At 46.9% G+C, this 18868-nt stretch overlaps 1 protein-coding gene across 2 annotated transcripts in view; it reads right to left on the bottom strand.

Annotated features, from left to right (window-relative positions):
• The window catches only part of KCND3 (potassium voltage-gated channel subfamily D member 3), a 253371-nt gene that overhangs the window by 207084 nt on the left and 27419 nt on the right, over window positions 1-18868 (bottom strand). The gene's annotated exons all lie outside the window — the stretch shown is intronic.

Raw genomic sequence — 18868 nt, 5'->3', positions numbered from 1 at the left:
GCCTGGTATGTTGGGGGCTCTGGGCAGGACAGCTAGCCATAGGACCCCTGGGCTGACCACTTAGTCCAGGGGAACAAGATTCCCCCACACCAGGCGGGTCTTCAGGGCCACGCCTGGTTAATCGGGCCCTGGGGGGAGGGGGTGAGAAATCCTTCCTAGGCATCCAAAAACCACAGAGGCTCGGCTGGGACCAGAACACTCCACATGCCAGGATTTCGTGGGCTTTTGACTGGTATGATGGGGGCTCTGGGCAGGACAGCTAGCCATAGGACCCTGGGCTGACCACTTTGTCCAGGAGAGCATGATTCCCCCCACACCAGGCGGGTCTTCAGGGCCACGCCTGGTTAATCGGGCCTTGGGGGGAGGGGGTGAGAAATTCCTCCCTAGGCATCCAAAAACTGCAGAGCCTTGGCTGGGCCCAGAACACTCCGAATGCCAGGATTTCTTGGTGTGTTTGCCTGGTATGTTGGGGGCTCTGGGCAGGACAGCTAGCCATAGGACCCCTGGGCTGACCACTTAGTCCAGGGGAACAAGATTCCCCCACACCAGGCGGGTCTTCAGGGCCACGCCTGGTTAATCGGGCCCTGGGGGGAGGGGGTGAGAAATCCTTCCTAGGCATCCAAAAACCACAGAGGCTCGGCTGGGACCAGAACACTCCACATGCCAGGATTTCGTGGGCTTTTGACTGGTATGATGGGGGCTCTGGGCAGGACAGCTAGCCATAGGACCCTGGGCTGACCACTTTGTCCAGGAGAGCATGATTCCCCCCACACCAGGCGGGTCTTCAGGGCCACGCCTGGTTAATCGGGCCTTGGGGGGAGGGGGTGAGAAATTCCTCCCTAGGCATCCAAAAACTGCAGAGCCTTGGCTGGGCCCAGAACACTCCGAATGCCAGGATTTCTTGGTGTGTTTGCCTGGTATGTTGGGGGCTCTGGGCAGGACAGCTAGCCATAGGACCCCTGGGCTGACCACTTAGTCCAGGGGAACAAGATTCCCCCACACCAGGCGGGTCTTCAGGGCCACGCCTGGTTAATCGGGCCCTGGGGGGAGGGGGTGAGAAATCCTTCCTAGGCATCCAAAAACCACAGAGGCTCGGCTGGGACCAGAACACTCCACATGCCAGGATTTCGTGGGCTTTTGACTGGTATGATGGGGGCTCTGGGCAGGACAGCTAGCCATAGGACCCTGGGCTGACCACTTTGTCCAGGAGAGCATGATTCCCCCTACACCAGGCGGGTCTTCAGGGCCACGCCTGGTTAATCGGGCCTTGGGGGGAGGGGGTGAGAAATTCCTCCCTAGGCATCCAAAAACTACAGAACCGCGCGGGGGCTTACGCCCCCGCGCGTACTTCATGTATTTCATGTATTCAGAATATCCCTTATTCTTATGTTATGTTTTCCGTACACAGAATGTTTATTTTGTATTCTCCCCTTTCCCACACCCCTACAAAGCTCTTTTTCACTCCTTAACTCTCTAACCCCTTCTCAAACATCACTAATCTAGTTTTCTCTTTTTAACTTCAGTAGTGTAGAATCGTAATCACAGTCCAAAGCTGTGCATTGTGTATGACAACCCCAAACTGTTTCAAGATACATAAAATGGACACGTATTTCTTTAGAATATTTTGTGTTTTTTCTCTGACAGCTATAATTCTTACTAAATGTTGTCTTATATAGTGATGATTCTAACCACTTTTTATGTTCTCTTTTTGAGCTGTTTAACAAGGAATTTTGGTGGAAGAGTCCCCCAGTTTAATGCTTATGATTGAATCATGTCAATGGAATCATTGTAATTGTTCTTATGGCCCCCATACGCGCCAATAACACCATGTGGCATTGCTTCTTATTTGCATAGGCACATTAAAATGGGAAAATAGTATAAATACAAATAAGATCCTATCTAATAGAGATTAGAACACACAAACCTTGTAGTGCAAAGGGACCTTACACCCTGAACATTGACATAACGACCTGGCACAGACGTCAGAAGAAAGGGCATATTCCATTCTCCCCTGAACCAGGAAAGCCATCCACGAAACATCCAGGCTGGTCTATAACATCACTTGGAAGCAATCCTCTACCATGGAAGACCTACACTGCTCAGACTTCGACCTGCTCAAAAGAGACTTCCCTTAACACTGAGAAGACTTAACAACAACAACGACCGGCTTACAGGACAGGGCTCCCTGCATTGCCCTTTGATTGTGAGGTGAAAGGAGAGGATGCTCCACGTCCTGACTTCAATGTAAGATATGCAGATTCCAGGATCTTTAATACAGAAACATGATACCAACAACAGAGACTGTGTGAAAAATAAAAGTGTGTTGGCACTACAGACAATGTATTGGATTGGACGATCTAGCTTGCTTGGAGCCTAGACTTGGTCTTGTGCCAGGAAACTTCAGGGGTCTGGTCTCTTTGTACTTAGGCCAAGGTTATTTCTTTCCATGTTCCTCATATTTTGGTGAGCCTATGCAAACAACAATTGCCACTCTAACACCATTCTTACTGTGCTCCTTTAACTCTAATCCTTAAAAAGAACTCACTTAAAATTTGAGGTTAACTTAAGCTAATATGCATGTATATGGAAATGTAAGAAAATACTATGCCTGTAATGTTTAAGGAGTTACGTAAGTTTTATGGCTTTAGATTGCCTTGTGTACTGTTAAGAAATATTATAATGTATTACAATCTGGGGACTTGAGGGACAAAGTAATTGTACATGGATTCTGTGTTATTTATCTTAATGTTCTTTGGCTGAAATTTCAAAGTTAATATATCAAAAAAAAAAAAAAAAAAAAAAAAAAAAAGAAAGTATGGGGATGCCAAAGAAGAGATGCAGGACACCCCATCCCTCTGTCAATGATTCAGCAATTAATGATTATTCTCAGCTTGCCAGGAAGTGCAGAAACCAGTTCCCTAGTCTGCAGGGTTTGTGTTTTCTACAGAGGAGAAAGCTGGAGAGAATCTACCAGATCCTCAAGGCAAGCAGCAAGATGATGAGAATGAAGAAAAGAATGAGAACAGAGATTGGAGTGAGTGTGTGTTTGCGTGTGTATATACTGGTATGCACGTCTGTATTTGTGTGGGGTTGCTGGGCAGGGCTCTCCAGCACAGAGACCAGGAAAGAACTCCAGGGGACTTAAGGACTAACTCTCCTCCAAGGTCAGAGACTGTAAGGACAAAGGACACAGAAGCAAAGCAAGTCAAAGCAAACCAGCTACAGATCAGACGTCTTCTCCAGAGATTGTGTGGCACTGGACGAAGGAAGAAGAGGCCCGAGAGTCTGCAGGCTATAAGTGTCCTCAGCAAAGACTTAAGTGTTCCTCAAGCACTGAGATCTGAGGCTACATCACCCCTGCCTTGGGTCAGCAGCTCAGTCTGAGAAGCTGCGACAGCACTAGTGACAGGACATAGTCACCGGCTCAGTGGGAGCTCAAAGTGGAGTGCCAATGAGAGCAGAGCTGCTGTCAGCCTTGCAAGGGCACACTGCCTCTCTATTCACCCCTTTGGAAGTCACTGACTATTGTTCTAGAACTGACTGCCAAAGGGGTCTTTACAACCCCCTAGTCCCTCTCATAGGACTGATCAGGACGCCTTCTTTCTCTCACTTGCACATGAGAGGAGAAAGAAACCCTGGCATGGAGTTGGGGAGGTGTGGAAATCTCTAAACAGTCTCTCCCAAGCCTGTAGCTACCAGAACTGGCAACTTCTGGCATCTGGCAAGAGAAAGAATTTTCTAGGACTTAGCCACTGGGTGGGGAGGAGTCACACGGCCTTGGAAGACGCTGATTCTGAATGTGGGACAAGCTCTGAATGCAGAGGAGAGAGAAGCCAGACCCAGATAGAAGCTCCTCAAAGCACAAAGGGCACTACCTCCACCACCACCCCCCCCCCCAAATTTGAAAGGCCAGATTTGGAGGATAAAGGGAACCTTTCTGATCACATGCTCTCCCTTATCTTCCAGACTCTATCATCCAAGCTATTGTCCATCCTCTGGAAAAGGAAATGCATCAACATTTAATTCAATATTTACGGGGAGTAGTGAAAGCACAGCGGCAGGGCATTTGCCTTGCATGCCACTGACCAGGAAGGGACTTGGTTCCATTCCTGGCATCCCATATGGTCCCCTAGCCTGACAGGGGCGATTTCTGTGTGCAGAGCCAGGAGTAACTCCTGAGCTGGATGTGACCCCGAAACTAATCAATCAATCAATCAATAACTGAATAAAGTTAAAAAAATAATTCAATATTTACTTGAGCCTATGCACTATTCCAGAGGCTCCTCACTCACTCCCAAGCACCAAAAGGTATGGGTTTCTGTGGACCCCAAGACCATCAGAATAGTCCTGGAGGACCCTAGTACTGCTGACCTGAGCAGCACCAGTTCTGTTGGGTGTTAAGATAGAACCGTCATCTCAGCTAGCCAGAAGAACTAGAAGTGCCCCTCTGGCTCTGAACAGTACCTAGGAAGTCCTTTCCCCTAGAGTAGTCCTTTTATAAAGCCCCTCAATTTCCCAGCCTTTAAGAGATATCTTCTCTGACACAGGAGAGGAGGGCACCCTATTTCATCCACAGCAGGCAGAACAGGGGGATACAAGGAGGTTAGAGGGAGATGAGAAGACAGGGGTAGGCAGAGTTATAGACCAGAGGTTACTTGCTGGCCAGAGTACTGGATTCTATCCAGACTCTATCCAGATGGCAGAGGGATGCTATTGGGAATAGTTTAAAGGGGAGAAGATACAGTTGTTTTCTCACACAGAAGAGGTGCCCAGGCCAATGCCACACCGGGTCAAAAAACACCAGAGCTGGGGTGTCTCATTAGGGTCATTATCACCACCTTCCTAATTTCCACAGCGCTGGGCACTTTAGAAATGAGATACTCCTGAACCTCCCATGTGTGTCCCAAGAAGGAGACCCAGTATGTCTCCTTTGCTCCTGCCTTTTGCATCCCTTTCCACTCTCCAGGTTTAGGATCTGAATTCGTCGCATCGGCTTGGGTTCCTCTGCAGTGAAAACTACCTGTGTACTTTGAGTCCAAGTACATGCACAGAGCACAGGAGAGACTCCCACTTCGGAGCCACACCCCACTTCTTTCTTGGCTGCCAACCTGAACATAGGAGAAGGGTGCTGACTCTGTTGGGGTGCTGGACTTCTGGGTAGAAAGCTCCTGCAGGATTTGAAGACTTTCAGGTCTCTCTTGTTCCTTCCTGTCTCAGGTGACCTTACAAAGACATGTCCGACCTCCCACCCACTCCACAAACCTTTATCCTTCCCTGGCACAACTAAGCACTTTGCACCCTCAGCCTGAGAGAGACAGACAGACAAAGAGACAGACAGACAGACAGACAGACAGAGAAACAGACAGAAAAAACAGAGAGAGACAGAGAAAGAAAGAGAGAAAGAGAAACAGAGAGACAGAGACACAGAGACAAAGGGACAGAGAAAGAGACACCGAGAGACAGAGAGATAGAGACAGAAACAGAAAGAGGAACAAAGAGACAGAGAAAGTAAAAGAGAAACAGAGAGAGGCAGACAGACACAGAGACACAGAGAGACAAAGAGACAGAGACAGAAGAGACAGAAAGAAAGAGAAACAGAGACAGAAAGTGAAAGAGAAACAGAAACAGAGACACAGAGACAAAAAGACAGAAAGACAGAGACAGAGACAGAAAGTGAAAGAGAAACAGAGAAACAGACGCAGAGAGACAAAGAGACAGAGAGACAGAGAGAAACAGAGAGAGAGAAAGTGAAAGAGAAACAGAGAGAGACAGAGACACAGAGAGACAGAGACAGAGAGAGAAAGAAAAAGAAATAGAGAGACAGAAAGTGAAAGAAAAACAGAGAAACAGATGCAGAGACAGAAACAGAAACAGAAAGACAGAAAGTGAAAGAGAAACAGAGATAGAGACAGAGAGACAGAGAAAGAAAAAGAAATAGAGAAAAAGTGAGAGACAGACGAGATAGAGAGATAGAGACAGAACAGAGAGACAAAGAGACAGAGAGACAGAGAAAGAAAGAGAAATAGAAAGTGAAAGAGACAGAGAGACAAGTTAGAGAGATAGAGACAGAACAGAGAGACAAAGAGACAGAGAGACAGAGACAGACAGAGAAAGAAAAAGAGAAATAGAAAGTGAAAGAGAGACAGAGAGACAAGTTAGAGAGATAGAGACAGAACAGAGAGTCAAAGAGACAGATAGAGACAGAAAGAGAAAGAAAACAGAGAGACAGAAAGTGAAAGAGAAGCAGAGAGACAGAGACACAGAGAGACAGAGAGACAGAAAGAGAAAGAGAAACACAGAACGTGAAAGAGAAACAGAAAGAGACAGACAGATATAGAGAGACAAAGAGACAGAGACAGAGAGAAAGAGAGAGAAAGAGAGACAGAGAGAGAGAGAGACTACACACATGCATCCATGCATCAGTTCCGTTGGGCACTCCTCCTGCCCCAGAGAAATCTCCAGCCAGCTGGGAAGGTAAAAACAACGAAAGGGCAAGACACAGCAACAGAGGCAGTAACAGGACCAACTCACCAGCATTCCGATGTCTCAGGCTCAGCCTGAGCTACGTGAACTATGAACAGAAACTCCTTTCCCCTTCATCAGCGCCCTCTGTCAGGAAGGGGACCCCGAACCCCCTAAGCATGGCCCTGAAAACCTCTGGCTTTGTGATTTCCCACTGCTGATTTGAGGACTGTTACCACTCCTCAGACATAGCAAGGTTCTCCCAGGCATGTTCCAATTTACCAAGGGGGAAACTGAGACCTAACACCAGCCAGCTCAGTGCACAGTGAGTCAGACCCAACAAGAAAATAAAATGTGGGGCCGGAGAGATAGCATGAAGTTAAAGCATTTGCCTTGCATGCAGAAGGTCGGTGGTTCAAATCCCGGCATCCATATGGTCCCTGAGCCTGCCAGGAGCGACTTCTGAGCATAGAGCCAGGAGTAACCCCTGAGCACAACCAGGTGTGACCCAAAAACCAAAAATAAAATAAAATAAAATAAATGTGCAGGATAGGGGCTGGAATGAGAGTAATCAGGCAGAATATTTGCCTTGCATAAGGTTGACTCAGGTTCTATTCAAGGCACCCCATATAGTCCCCCTGAACTCCCCAGAAGTGATCTTTTGAGCACAGAGCCAGAATTAAACCCTGAGCACCCTGGATGTGGCCCCCAAACCAGAAAACAAACAAACAAAAAAGGTGTAAGAGGGGCCAGAGAGATAGCACAGCAGTGGAGCATTTGCCTGTCATGCAGCTGACCCAGTATAGACCTGGCTTCAATTCCCAGCATCCCATATGGTCCCCTAAGCCAGGAGTGATTTCTGAGCACAGAGCCAGGAGTGAGTCCTGAGCATCACTGGGTGTGGCCCAAAAACAAACCAAAAATAACGTGTAAGACAGACCTAAAATGTGACCAGGGTGATGAGAAGGGAGAGTCTGGAGTTTATAAAGCATGGCATTGAGAGAGAGAGGCCACACTGGAGTTGGCCAGAGTCTCCCCCAAGTTTCACCTTCACCCCCATTCTGCTTGAGTCCAGACCTGCACACACTCCCCTTCTCCCTGGAGCTGGGCCACCGGTAAATCCCTTGGAGACAGACCCCTGCATTCCAGACAGCTTTGCAAGAGAGCTGAGGCATCAGTGCTCCTGGGGCACCGGTGCCTCCAGCCCCCCTGCCAGGCGCCTCCCCAGTTCCAGATCCTGGGGGGGCAGGAGCCCACAGCAGCCGCTGATTAATTTCCACTGACAAGAGGTTGCGTCTTCGGCAAGCACGATATTAAATAGCTCCTTTTGATCATAATTAAGTTTCTCTCGGGCTGATGCTATAAATAGCCATGCCCTATTGATTGGAGGGTCTAGGCTGTGAGCTCAGCATCCTCCGGGAGCCTTTCCAGGCCCGGCCTGAGCTCTCGAGTCCCACTTTTCTCTGCCTGACATGCAGCATTTCTGATTTCAAGGACAGGTACCGACACAGTGGGGACTGGGCTCAGCTGCTTTGCCCAACCTACCCCTTCCCAGCACAGGGCCATGTCAGCTGAAGATAGGACTGACTCAGTGGGCTACCCAGTTTCTGAAGGCCTCAGGAAGCAGGACTTTCTGCAATGAAGATAATGCCCCAAGTTTCCTTCCCTGTCTGTACACTGTCCTGATACATCAGCTGGCAAATTGAGGTCTGGACAAATAAAAATCACCTTAAAAGTCCCTGGAGAAAGCAGTTGTATGATCACTAACTAGTGATAAAAATGAGTGGACTTTAACATCAAATCCAAAGTCAACAACAAAAGAATCACTACCCAATATACAACAAGCTAGAGAGGACCATTTATGCTAGCAACCCAGGGGGTAAGGAAGAGGGATATGGGATGCAAGCTGGGAACGGGGAGGGAGGGAGGACAACTTTGGTGATGGGAATCCCCTGATTCAATGTTAATATGTACCTAAAATATTACTGTGAGAGGTATGTAATCCACTTTGGTCAAAATAAAAATTATAAAAAAAAAAAGTCCCTGGAGATGGGGGCCGGAGAAATAGCACAGTGGTAGGGCATTTACCTTGTACACAGCCAATCCAGGATCAATGGTGGTTCGAATCCCAGCATCCCATATGATCCCCCATGCCTGCCAGGAGTGATTTCTGAGCGCAGAGCCAGGAGTAAGACCTGAGTGCTGTTGGATGTGATTCAAAAACAAACAAACAAACAAACAAACAAAGTCCCTGGAGAAGAAATGAACTTGAAACTAGGGTCATTCCTCCCTCCTCTAATTTTTGTCTTTAGGGGAAGGAGAAGTAGATCCAATGGTGCTCAACACTTACTCCTGGCTCTGTGATAAGGTATCACTCCTGACATCTATGGGGTACCAGGGATTGAACTGGTTTGGCTTCATGTAAGGCAAGTGCCCTTCCTGCTGTACTGTTACTTCAGGCCTGTCCTTCTCTTTTTAACACATTGATGGCAGTGCTAGAATTTGTGCCATTCAATTGTTCAATCACATTTAAGTTTAAGCCACCAGTGGAATATACCGGTGTCAGAGTGATAAGTAACTTGAATTAGTCTGTTTTCTTGTCATTAATTCTGTGAGCAAGAGAAGTTGAGAGGAAATCTGAGATCCAAGAAAGACCACAATAGACCACAGGGTATTTGCCTTACATAATGGCTGAGCTGGGTCACAGTACAGGGTCCTCTAAGCATTATCAGGAGTGATCTAGGTGGGGCCAGAGATAGCACAGCTGTAGGGCATTTGCCTTGCATGTGGCCTAGCTGGGAGAGACCCGGTTTGATTCCTGGCATCCCATTTGGTCCCTTGGCCTTCCAGGAATGATTTCTGAGTGTAGAGCCAGGAGTGACTCCTGAACGCTGATGGGTGTGACCCCCAAACCAATTAATCAATAATTACTCAATTAATCAATAATTAAAAGGAGTCATCTATGAATACAGAGCCAGGAATAAGCCCTGAGCATAGCTGGGTGTGGACCAAACACCAGAAAGGGGGGAGAGAAAAGAAAGAAAGAGAAAAGAGAGAGAGAGAAAGAGAGAAGAGAAGTAAAATGTCTGAGAGGGAAGGTATCTGGGAGGGAAACTGGGGACATTGTTGGTAGGAAATGTGCTCTGGCGAAGTGTGATATACATTCTATGTATGACTGAGACTTAGCCATGAACAATTTTATAACCATGGTGCTTAAATAAAGTAATTATATATATATATATATATATATATTTTTTTTTTTTTTTTTTTAAGAAAGAAACTTGTGCTTGGGGCCATAGAGTATAGCACTTGCCTTGCACACGGCCAAGCTGGACTCAAATCTTGATTCCACCAGAAATGGTCCCTGTATGCAAGGTCCTGAGCACTGCTAGATGTGAACCCCAAGTTCCAAAAGAAAAATAAGAAATGCGTGCTGGATGGGATCCTCAGCAGTCTGCCTACTCTCCACTGGCCTGTACATTGTGTCCATCAAGGGTCACGGGCACTTGTCCAGGGAATGAGAACTAGAGACCTCTATTTCTGGGAAACACTTCTCAGAGACCCAACAACCTGTAGACAGGTTGTCCCCAAACCACCTTTTACATGTGAACGCACACACATGCATACGTACACTTGCATGCACACTCAAAAACTCTGGTAACTTCAGGGGTTATGGAAGGGAAACACTTTCACTCTGAACTGGAGAGAGAAAGATATTAAAGAAATACAGGTATCCAGCCTGACCAGATTTTGCTTGTTCCTGTCAAGGTTCACATGCTTCAGAAAGCCCCCATCCTACCCCCACATTCTACTGGGGAGGTAGAGCTGAGGCCAGATCAGGAGAAAGTGACTGGCCCTCAGCAGGGCCCAAAAGCAGGGCTGATCTTCAACTCATGATGGATGTGAACTGAGCTCCCATACGATCCAGCTACACCACTCCTAGGGATATACCCTAGGAACACAAAAATACAATGCAAAAATCCCTTCCTCGCACCTATATTCATTGCAGTGCTATTTACAATAGCTACACTCTGGAAACAGCCAAGATGTCCTTCAACAGAGAATGGCTAAAGAAACTGTGGTACATATACACAATGGAATATTATGCAGCCGTCAGGAAGATGAAGTCATGAAATTTTCCTAGACATGGATGTACATGGAGTCTATTATGCTGAGTGAAATAAGCCAGAGGGAGAGAGACACACACAGAACAGTCTCACTCATCTATGGGTTTTAAGAAAAATAAAAGGCATTCTTGCAATAATTCTCAGAGACAAAAGAGAGGAGGGCTAGAAGGTCCAGCTTACTACATGAAGCTCACCACAAAGAGTGGTGAATGCAGTTAGAGAAATAACTACACTGAGAGCTATCATAATAATGTGAAAGAATAAGGAAAGTGGAAATCCTGTCTAGAGTACAGGCAGGGGTAGGGTGGGGAGGAGGGAGATCTGGGACACTGGTGATGGGAATGTACACTGGTGAAGGGAGTGTTCATTATATGACTGAAACCCAACGACAATCCTATTTGTAATCAAGGTGTTTAAATAAAGATATTAATGTAAAAAAGAGTGGTGAGTACAATTAGAGAGATGACTACAAAAACAACTAGCCTAACAATGTTAATATTGAGAGAAGTAGAATGTCTGTCTCCAATACAGGCAGGGGGTGTGGGAGGAGGGAGATGGGGGGCATTGGTGGTGGGAAGGTTGCACTGGTGAAGGGGGCGGTGTTTGTTTTATGACTGAAACCCAACTACAATCATGTTTGTAATCATGGTGCTTAAATAAAGAGATTATTTAAAAAGAAAAAAAGAAAACAATGAATTCAACTCAGAATAACTAAAAAAAAAAAAAGCAGGGCTGGTTTTGGAGGAGTAGAAGTTTGTTCACTGACACACAGGGACGTGTCGAGGTCCTGAAAGCCTGAATCTCTGATCTGATGGAGAAACCGCATGATGAGGATCTGATAGGGGAAGAAGGAGGCCAGAAGTGAAGAGAGGGGCCAGAGCAGTGGCATAGCAGTAGGGCATTTGTCTTGCATGCGGTTGACCTAGGATGAACCGCAGTTTGATCCCCTGCTGTTTCATATGGTCCCCCAAGCCAGGAGCAATTTCTGAGCTCAGAGCCAGGAGTAATCTCTGAGCATTAATAGGTGTGGCCAAAAAAAATCCAAAAAGATAAACAAAAAGAAGTGAGGAGAGCTTGAATGTGGAGATGAAAACTGTCAGTTCAATTGGCAAAGCTGAAATGAAAACCACATCATCTTTGACTTTCTGCACTGTGTTCCCCAAAATTGACCTGAGACTTCTGTAGTCCCTTTCCTAGGGCTGGCAGGTGGTTGCCCTGGCCCTGTGGGCATCAGCTTCACCCAGAAGCCTCCAGAGTGGTGCAAAGCCTCCAGTATCCAAAAGGCAGGAGATGGAAGCTTGATGGCCAAAATGAAGCCAATCTCATTTGCCAGGTCTGTGTGAAGTAAGAGGAGTTGATCACATGATCAGTTGTCACGGGACAGCCTCTCGAGGCCATCTGTCATGTTCTCCAGCACTGCCATTCTGCTTCTTGCTTGTTTTTGAATGCCACTCACCATGTTCTAATCTCTGACCTAATGACAGGTTCAACAGAGAAAGGGAAATATGCTCGTCAAGATTTAGGGTGGTCTGCATCAAGACTCCTGGGGCTGGGCTCATCCGAGATTCCCTGAACCCTGTCCCAGACTAATCCCTAAACCCTCAGACTTCTTGGCCTGGATCACTCAAGAGATGACAACTTCTTTCCAGAAACAAATGACAATATACTCAGTTTAAAAAAATATATTATTTTTTGGTTTTTGGGCCACACCCGGTGATGCTCAGGGGTTACTCCTGGCTATGCTCTCTGAAATTGCTCCTGGCTTGGGGGACCATATGGGATGCTGGGGTATCAAACTGATGCCCGTTGCGGGTCAGTCATGTGCAAAGAAAATGCCCTACCACTGTGCCACTGCTCCAGCCTCCCAATATATATTTTTAATCTCTCTCCTTCTCTCCCCTTCTCTCCCAGTATATGGGATCAAACCTAGACCTCATAGACACCAACCAGGCCTTACCTGCTGTCCTATTACTCTGACCCCTCTTCAGGATTCAAACCTTTCACCTTGAGCACCCACTTGTGAGGGGTCCTTTTCTCACTCCACCCATCTTTGAGGGGTTCTTTTCTCACTCTACCCAGTATTTCCTGTGCAAAGTCCTTCATGGCCTCCTGTGGAAGAAGCCACAGATACAGTAGTTCACAGGGCCAGAAAACTGGTCAATCTGAGGGACTGATCTCTCAGGAACACAGAAGGAAGTGTGAGGTTTCACAGTTGAGGTGCATAGCAGAAGACCAGCAAGCTTCTTCCTTAGTGGTTTTTTTTTTCTTTCTTTTCTGGGGTGGACACACCCAGTGAAACTCAGGGGTTACTCCTGGCTCTGTGCTCAGAAATTGCTCCTAACTTGGGAGATGCCAGGAATTGGGATGCCAGGGAATTGAACCATGGTCCATCTAGGTCAGCATGTACAAGGCAAATGCCCTACCCCTTGTGCCACCACCACTGCTTCAGTCCCTCCTTAGTGTTTTGTGAAGCCTTAGGGACAGAGACATCCAGTCATGGAAACTTGACCTCGTCTCAGCTCAGACCTCATGGCTGGAATCTGTTTCCTCCACTGACCCTCATTTCTGAAAAGACCCCATCTGGTCCTACATGGTTTCTCTCCTCCACAGCTATGTGGGGCTGGAGACCTGGGCCTGGAATAGTTCTGTTGACATCTGACTGAGACAGCAGATGCTCAGAGGGTGCAAGATCTTAAGCCTCCCTGACCTTTCTGAGAGCAGAAGACAGCTCTTGCCCCTCCAAAGGAGAAAGAGGTCTGCCTCTCCATGTGGGAACAAGCCAAGGCTTGAGACCTCTTCTCTTTTTTCTATAGGGCATAGCCAGGTAGTCAGCATCAGAAGACCCTTGGGAAGTCAGGAACAGAGGTGTGTCAGGGGCCCCCAGGTGACCCCAAAGGCCAAGACAGGGAGGAGGGAGGCTTGAGGTGCATATAGTTACGGCTGCAAAAGCACGACAAAGGCAGCGGACACTCTGTCCCCTATTAGGACAGGACTGGGCTGCGGGCCCCGGGGAGCCCAGGGAACAGAACAGACTGTCTCTGCAGCCCTTCTCAACAGCCCTCATCTTTCTGTTTCCTAATGAGGAGCCTGAGGGGAGGCTGGGGTGGTGGCAGAGGGGAGGTGAAGGAGTAACTAAGGAAACACTCCAGCCAGAAGTCTACTTTTCCACACTGGGAAAGGCCTCCTCCTTCTCTCTCCCTGTCAGGGTATGAGTGGGTAGGTGGTCTTCATGGAAGCTGGGAAGGGGGCAGCCAGAGCAGCCTGGATGCTGAGCCCAAGTGCTGGGGGAGCTTGCCCTCTGGGTACTTTGCCTCTGTCAGGAACTGGGGGCCAGGGTTCAGTGAGCCACAGAGGGAGGGCCTGTCCACCTATTCTCCTGGGACATCTGGTATACCCTCAGTAATCCCCTAGAAAGCAAACCTGGATGCCAGTAGGCCATCATGCTATGAGCAGCTGCATCCTCCAGACAGACACCAGTTGGCATCCATTCTTCTCACCTTTACTGACTGTGTCTTGTTTCTGGCCAACTCTGAGAAATCCCTTTCTCATATGCTCCAGGCAGCTCCAAGCCAGGGAAGGACAGAAGCCAACTCTGGTCACCTCAGTGCCTCAATGTTGGGGTGTACGTAGGTGCAGCATGTGGGGGCAACTCTGTGGAAGGGGCCCAACAGCTGTATGTGCCCCCAGCCTGTAATACCCCCATTGTTGGTGCACTTGGAAATCTTATAGAGGGTCCCAGAGACTAGGGAAGGAAAGAGCCCCGCTGGAAAGCCAAATCAATGGGATATCCATCCCCCTGTCACCAAGGCTGCAGAGACTGGCATCTCAGCTTTCTCAGGCCTGACACAGAGATTCCTTGGAGGTGAAAGCAGGGCCCTTGGGCACCAAATCTCAGTTCTGCTTTGCTTTGGCATTGAGTCTCACTGGCTTGAGTTGCTGGCACACCATTTGCTATTTCTGGGCAGGCCAAGAGCTTTTTCCCAGTGGTGCCCTGTTCACTTTGCCATCTCTGGCCCCACAGCAGGCAGATCAGGGCATGGGCCAGGCACTTCATACTTATTATTTGTTTATTTGTGGGAAGAATGGGTTAGGTCACACTCAAGAGACTCCGGGGCCACTCAAGGGGCCATATGTGGTGCTGGGGCTCAAACCAAGGACAGCTGTATAAGACAAGTGCCTTAAGCCTGGAATTATCTCTCCAGCCTCCTCTTTCTTTTATACCTCCCAGGAATGCTTCTATTTATGCTTATGCTAGGTGCTGCAAGACAGCAGGGGCAGACCTGGTGGGCACTTTTAAAGCTCTTCTCAAATTCTCCAGTGAGAGGGATCCCTGAAAAAGTCAGGTGTGGCTGTAACAGAAGGAAGAAAGCCCCACTTGCTCTTCTCTGGCCTCAGAACAGGTATTAGGGCTATAAGAAAATATCTGAGGGAGGAATATCCTCCACATGTCTGGCATTGTTTAGTTTCCAACAACACATGAAGTTTAGAGAAATGTCTCCTACATCCAGGTCTTCCTGGCCACCCCAATCGAGTGATGCTGCTATACCTGCCACCAATTCATAAATGTCCCTTGTCTGCTTTTCATCTGGGTGACCCACAGGATGTCCAGTAAATGGGAAACAAGCAGAAGTTTGAATAGTGTGTGGGATATGGTGCTGTTGTAGGTGATCTGGAGAGTGGTGTGGAGCAATTCCTGATTTCTCCTGTCGCTCTCAGAAACTCTGTGACTACCACCACACCAAGGATTGGGGCTTTCCTCCTACGTGATGAGAGTCAGGAGCCAGTTATGTGTCCCTGCAGCCCTGGCAGTTCTCTCTTAAGTCAGTTGCCAGATAAGTCCCTGAAGTCACTCAAGGCCATCCAAGACCTACGGACTGGCTAACCTGTCTGTGAGGGCAGAATCTTTGCTACAGTCAATATGGTTCAACAGGCCAGGTTTGTAATGCAGTAAAAGCAGATGCATGCACTGGCCAACTAGGAAACTGCTGAAGGTACTTCAGAAAAGGACAGCATGATAAAAATGAGAGAGACAATGTCATTATAAGGTGCCAAGGCCACTAAAAGTCAGAAAGCCTAGATTTGAGACACTTCTGGGCCTCCTAATAAGGACTTGGACAAGTTACTTTGTGTGCACATTTGTAAAGTGGGGTGCCAATCTTTTGTCATCTTCTTTTCTTTTTTTAAACAGAACCACATAACTCGAGTCATCTTGTTCTACCTCATAAATCGAGGAAGAAAAATGGATGGTACCAGAATCAGTCAGATGAACATTGAGTAGAAATAAAAAATGATCAGACTTAAACACCAAACCCAAAGTCAATGACAACAGAATCGATACCCAATCTTCACCAAGTTTTTTATATACAGAGGGGACCAGTTATACTAACAATCTGGGGGGCAAAGAAGGGGGATGTGGGAAACTGGGGTGTAAGAAGGACAACACTGGTGGTGGGAATACCTCTGATTCAATGTCACTATGTAGTTTAAATATTACTGTGAAAGACTTGTAGTTCACTTTGATCACAATAAAATTATTAAAAAAATAGTTTTGACAGATTCTAAGGCAGTTCTAAACATATGCTCATTTCCACCAAACCAACATAAACATTCAATGTCATATATATGTATATATGGTAATGTTATTTGTAAAGGGAAAGAAAAACCTTCCTCAGAATAACAATATTTTAACATAGTCTGTCTATAGTTCCATTTTATAATAATAAATATTTAAAGTAAAAAAAATCTCTTCTCGCTGGGGTAGTTGTGAAAATGAATTGGTATTGGACACAAAGAACACTGCCTGCTGTTCTTGGACAGGACTTACTTCCATGTTCAGTGAAATAACAGCCCTGCCAAGGTTTTCCATGCCAAATAGCTGTTACCAGGAGGACTGCAGGTAAGAGTAGGGGGTGCTGTAAACCTTCTGATTAGCTAGCTACCTTCCTCTAGCTGCCTCCTGCTTCAAGCAACCAAGCCAACCCCAAAGGAACCAGGTCAAAGGTATGACGACCAGACAACCACGTGGGCAGTAGGGCTATAGGAGACGGCAAAGGCAGGGCCAATGAATGAATCCTGGACAGATGAAGATGAGTGGTCAAAAAGGAGGAGCACTGAGAGGCCCCCAGAATGTCCAATGGCCCAGAATCACATAAGTATTCCCTCCTCTCCCCCATCTCACTGCCAGCTGTCCTCTCTATGAGAGCACACACACATTTGCCAATATTTGTACATGCACAAACACGTAAACACATGTACAAACATCCATATCTATGTCTAGATACAGTCTCACTCACATCCATGTGTATACACACATATACACACATGTATACAATGCAAACATACAGAAATACATGCCCCCTAATAGGCATGAGGCCTGTTTCTGAACTGTCCTTCAATTTTTTCTTTTTTATTCAGAATACTCTCCCTTCCCAGTGCTTCAAGCCAAACTTCCGCCATGATTTATACCTGCTGCACGTTCTGTTCTGTCTCTTTTGTACTTGTTCCACACCAAACTGCTCTGGCCTTCATCTTGGACCAGTCTTATCTGGATGGGCAACGTCCCAGAGGCAAATCCCTCACATCAAAGGGGAGCATAGCCCCTTTGCTTCACATCAGGAAATGCACAGCCTCAGCCCAGTTTTGCTAGGTTTCAAGCTCTATATATTTTTTTTAATTTTTATATTGATCATAGTGGCTTACATATCTTTCACAGTAGTATTTTAGGTACATATTAACATTGAATCAGGGGAATACCCACCACCAAATTTGTCCTCCCCCCTTTCCCGTTCCCTTTCTGCAACACATATCCCCCACCATCACCCCCCGGACTGCTAGAGTAGGTGGTCCCCTCTTTGTCTAGCTTACTATCAGTGATCATATATCTGTTTGGTCCTGGTGCCCTGCCTTGTTTCTCCCTTTATTTGAGAGGCTGTCAAGCTCGATTTTGGAAAGTGTAGGAGGACCCAAGCTGGACAGGACAGGGCTATGTTGGGCACTGACAGTCCAGCCCTTCAGTGAGTATGGCTCTGCCAGGACCTGGGGTCTGGCTCCTGAGTCCCTGATTTGGAAGAACAGCCTGGTGTGCAAACAGTCTATTTATCCAGGCTTCTTGAAAGGTAGTGATGGAGGAAGAGGGAGGGCTCACTCCATAATTCCCCCCCCCCCTAAGGCTTCCACATACCCCAGCCTTCTCAATCCTCTCTGTCCTTGGGCAGGAAGCCACACATCTATACCTGCATACTTTCTCCCCTTACCCTGCACTGCTTCCCCCAATAAGCACCCTCATCTCATGACTCTCTGATCAAGTCATTCAAATAACCCCAGGTCATGCTACCAGGCTGCAATCATAGATGCTAGCTGTTGCTAACAGGGATCTTCAGCTTCTCTGGGTTTGTTCCTGCGCAAAACTCATGTGAGGAAACAGCACAGCAGAGAACAGCAGGGCCATTCATGTAGCAACAGGTTGAAGAAGAACATAGGCCCAGTGGAGAGTCAGGAAGGCTGAACTCTTGCAGCAATGAGGCCTATGACCTGGGAAAACCTGGAGAAGGGTGGCCAGCTCAGAAGGAATGAGAAATGATATGTCTTCTAACTCAAAGATTCAAAATCACACAGCTCTCTGAGTTTGAACCTAGGGACTATGTCTTCAGACTAGCCTTCTGATGGGTATCTGGGGTGCTGAATTCACAATTCCCTGATCTCTGCAGACACTCCACTGGGGAATCCTGGAGGGCTTCTGACCTTGACTCACATCTCACTGGCCAGTGAGTCTCAGGGCAGAACCTATCTTTGCAGAGTTGCATTTCTGCTGCGACCACTTTAGCCAGCCAATCATCCTTGCTTATTTTTTTCCCAGTTGAGATATAATTGGCATTAACATTAAACTACTTTCAGGCACATCATATAATGATTAGATATTTGTAGATCCTGTGAAATAATCACTGCATTCGTTTAATTATAGTTAATGATAGTCAACATCCATCACTACACAAGTTAACACTTCTTCCCTTGCGATGAGGACTTTTAAGATTTACTCTCTTAGCAACTTTCAAACAAGCAATAGAGGATTATTTACTATAGGGGCCATTGCTGTCCATTTTGTACAAGACTTATTTATTTTATAGCTGCATGTTTATGCCTGTGACTCATTACCCTCTGCTTCCTAAGTCTGGTAACCTCTGTTCTGTTTTATGTCTATGAGACATAGATTGGGGTATAAATTTGAATTTTAAGATTCTACATAGATGTGAGTGCATACAGCATTTTTTGTTTGATGCTTA

This window comes from Suncus etruscus, chromosome 19 (genome assembly GCF_024139225.1).
Source record: "Suncus etruscus isolate mSunEtr1 chromosome 19, mSunEtr1.pri.cur, whole genome shotgun sequence".
NCBI lineage: Eukaryota > Metazoa > Chordata > Mammalia > Eulipotyphla > Soricidae > Suncus > Suncus etruscus.
Note: the sequence above shows the minus strand (reverse complement) of the source record. Positions and strands in the feature narration are given on the sequence as shown.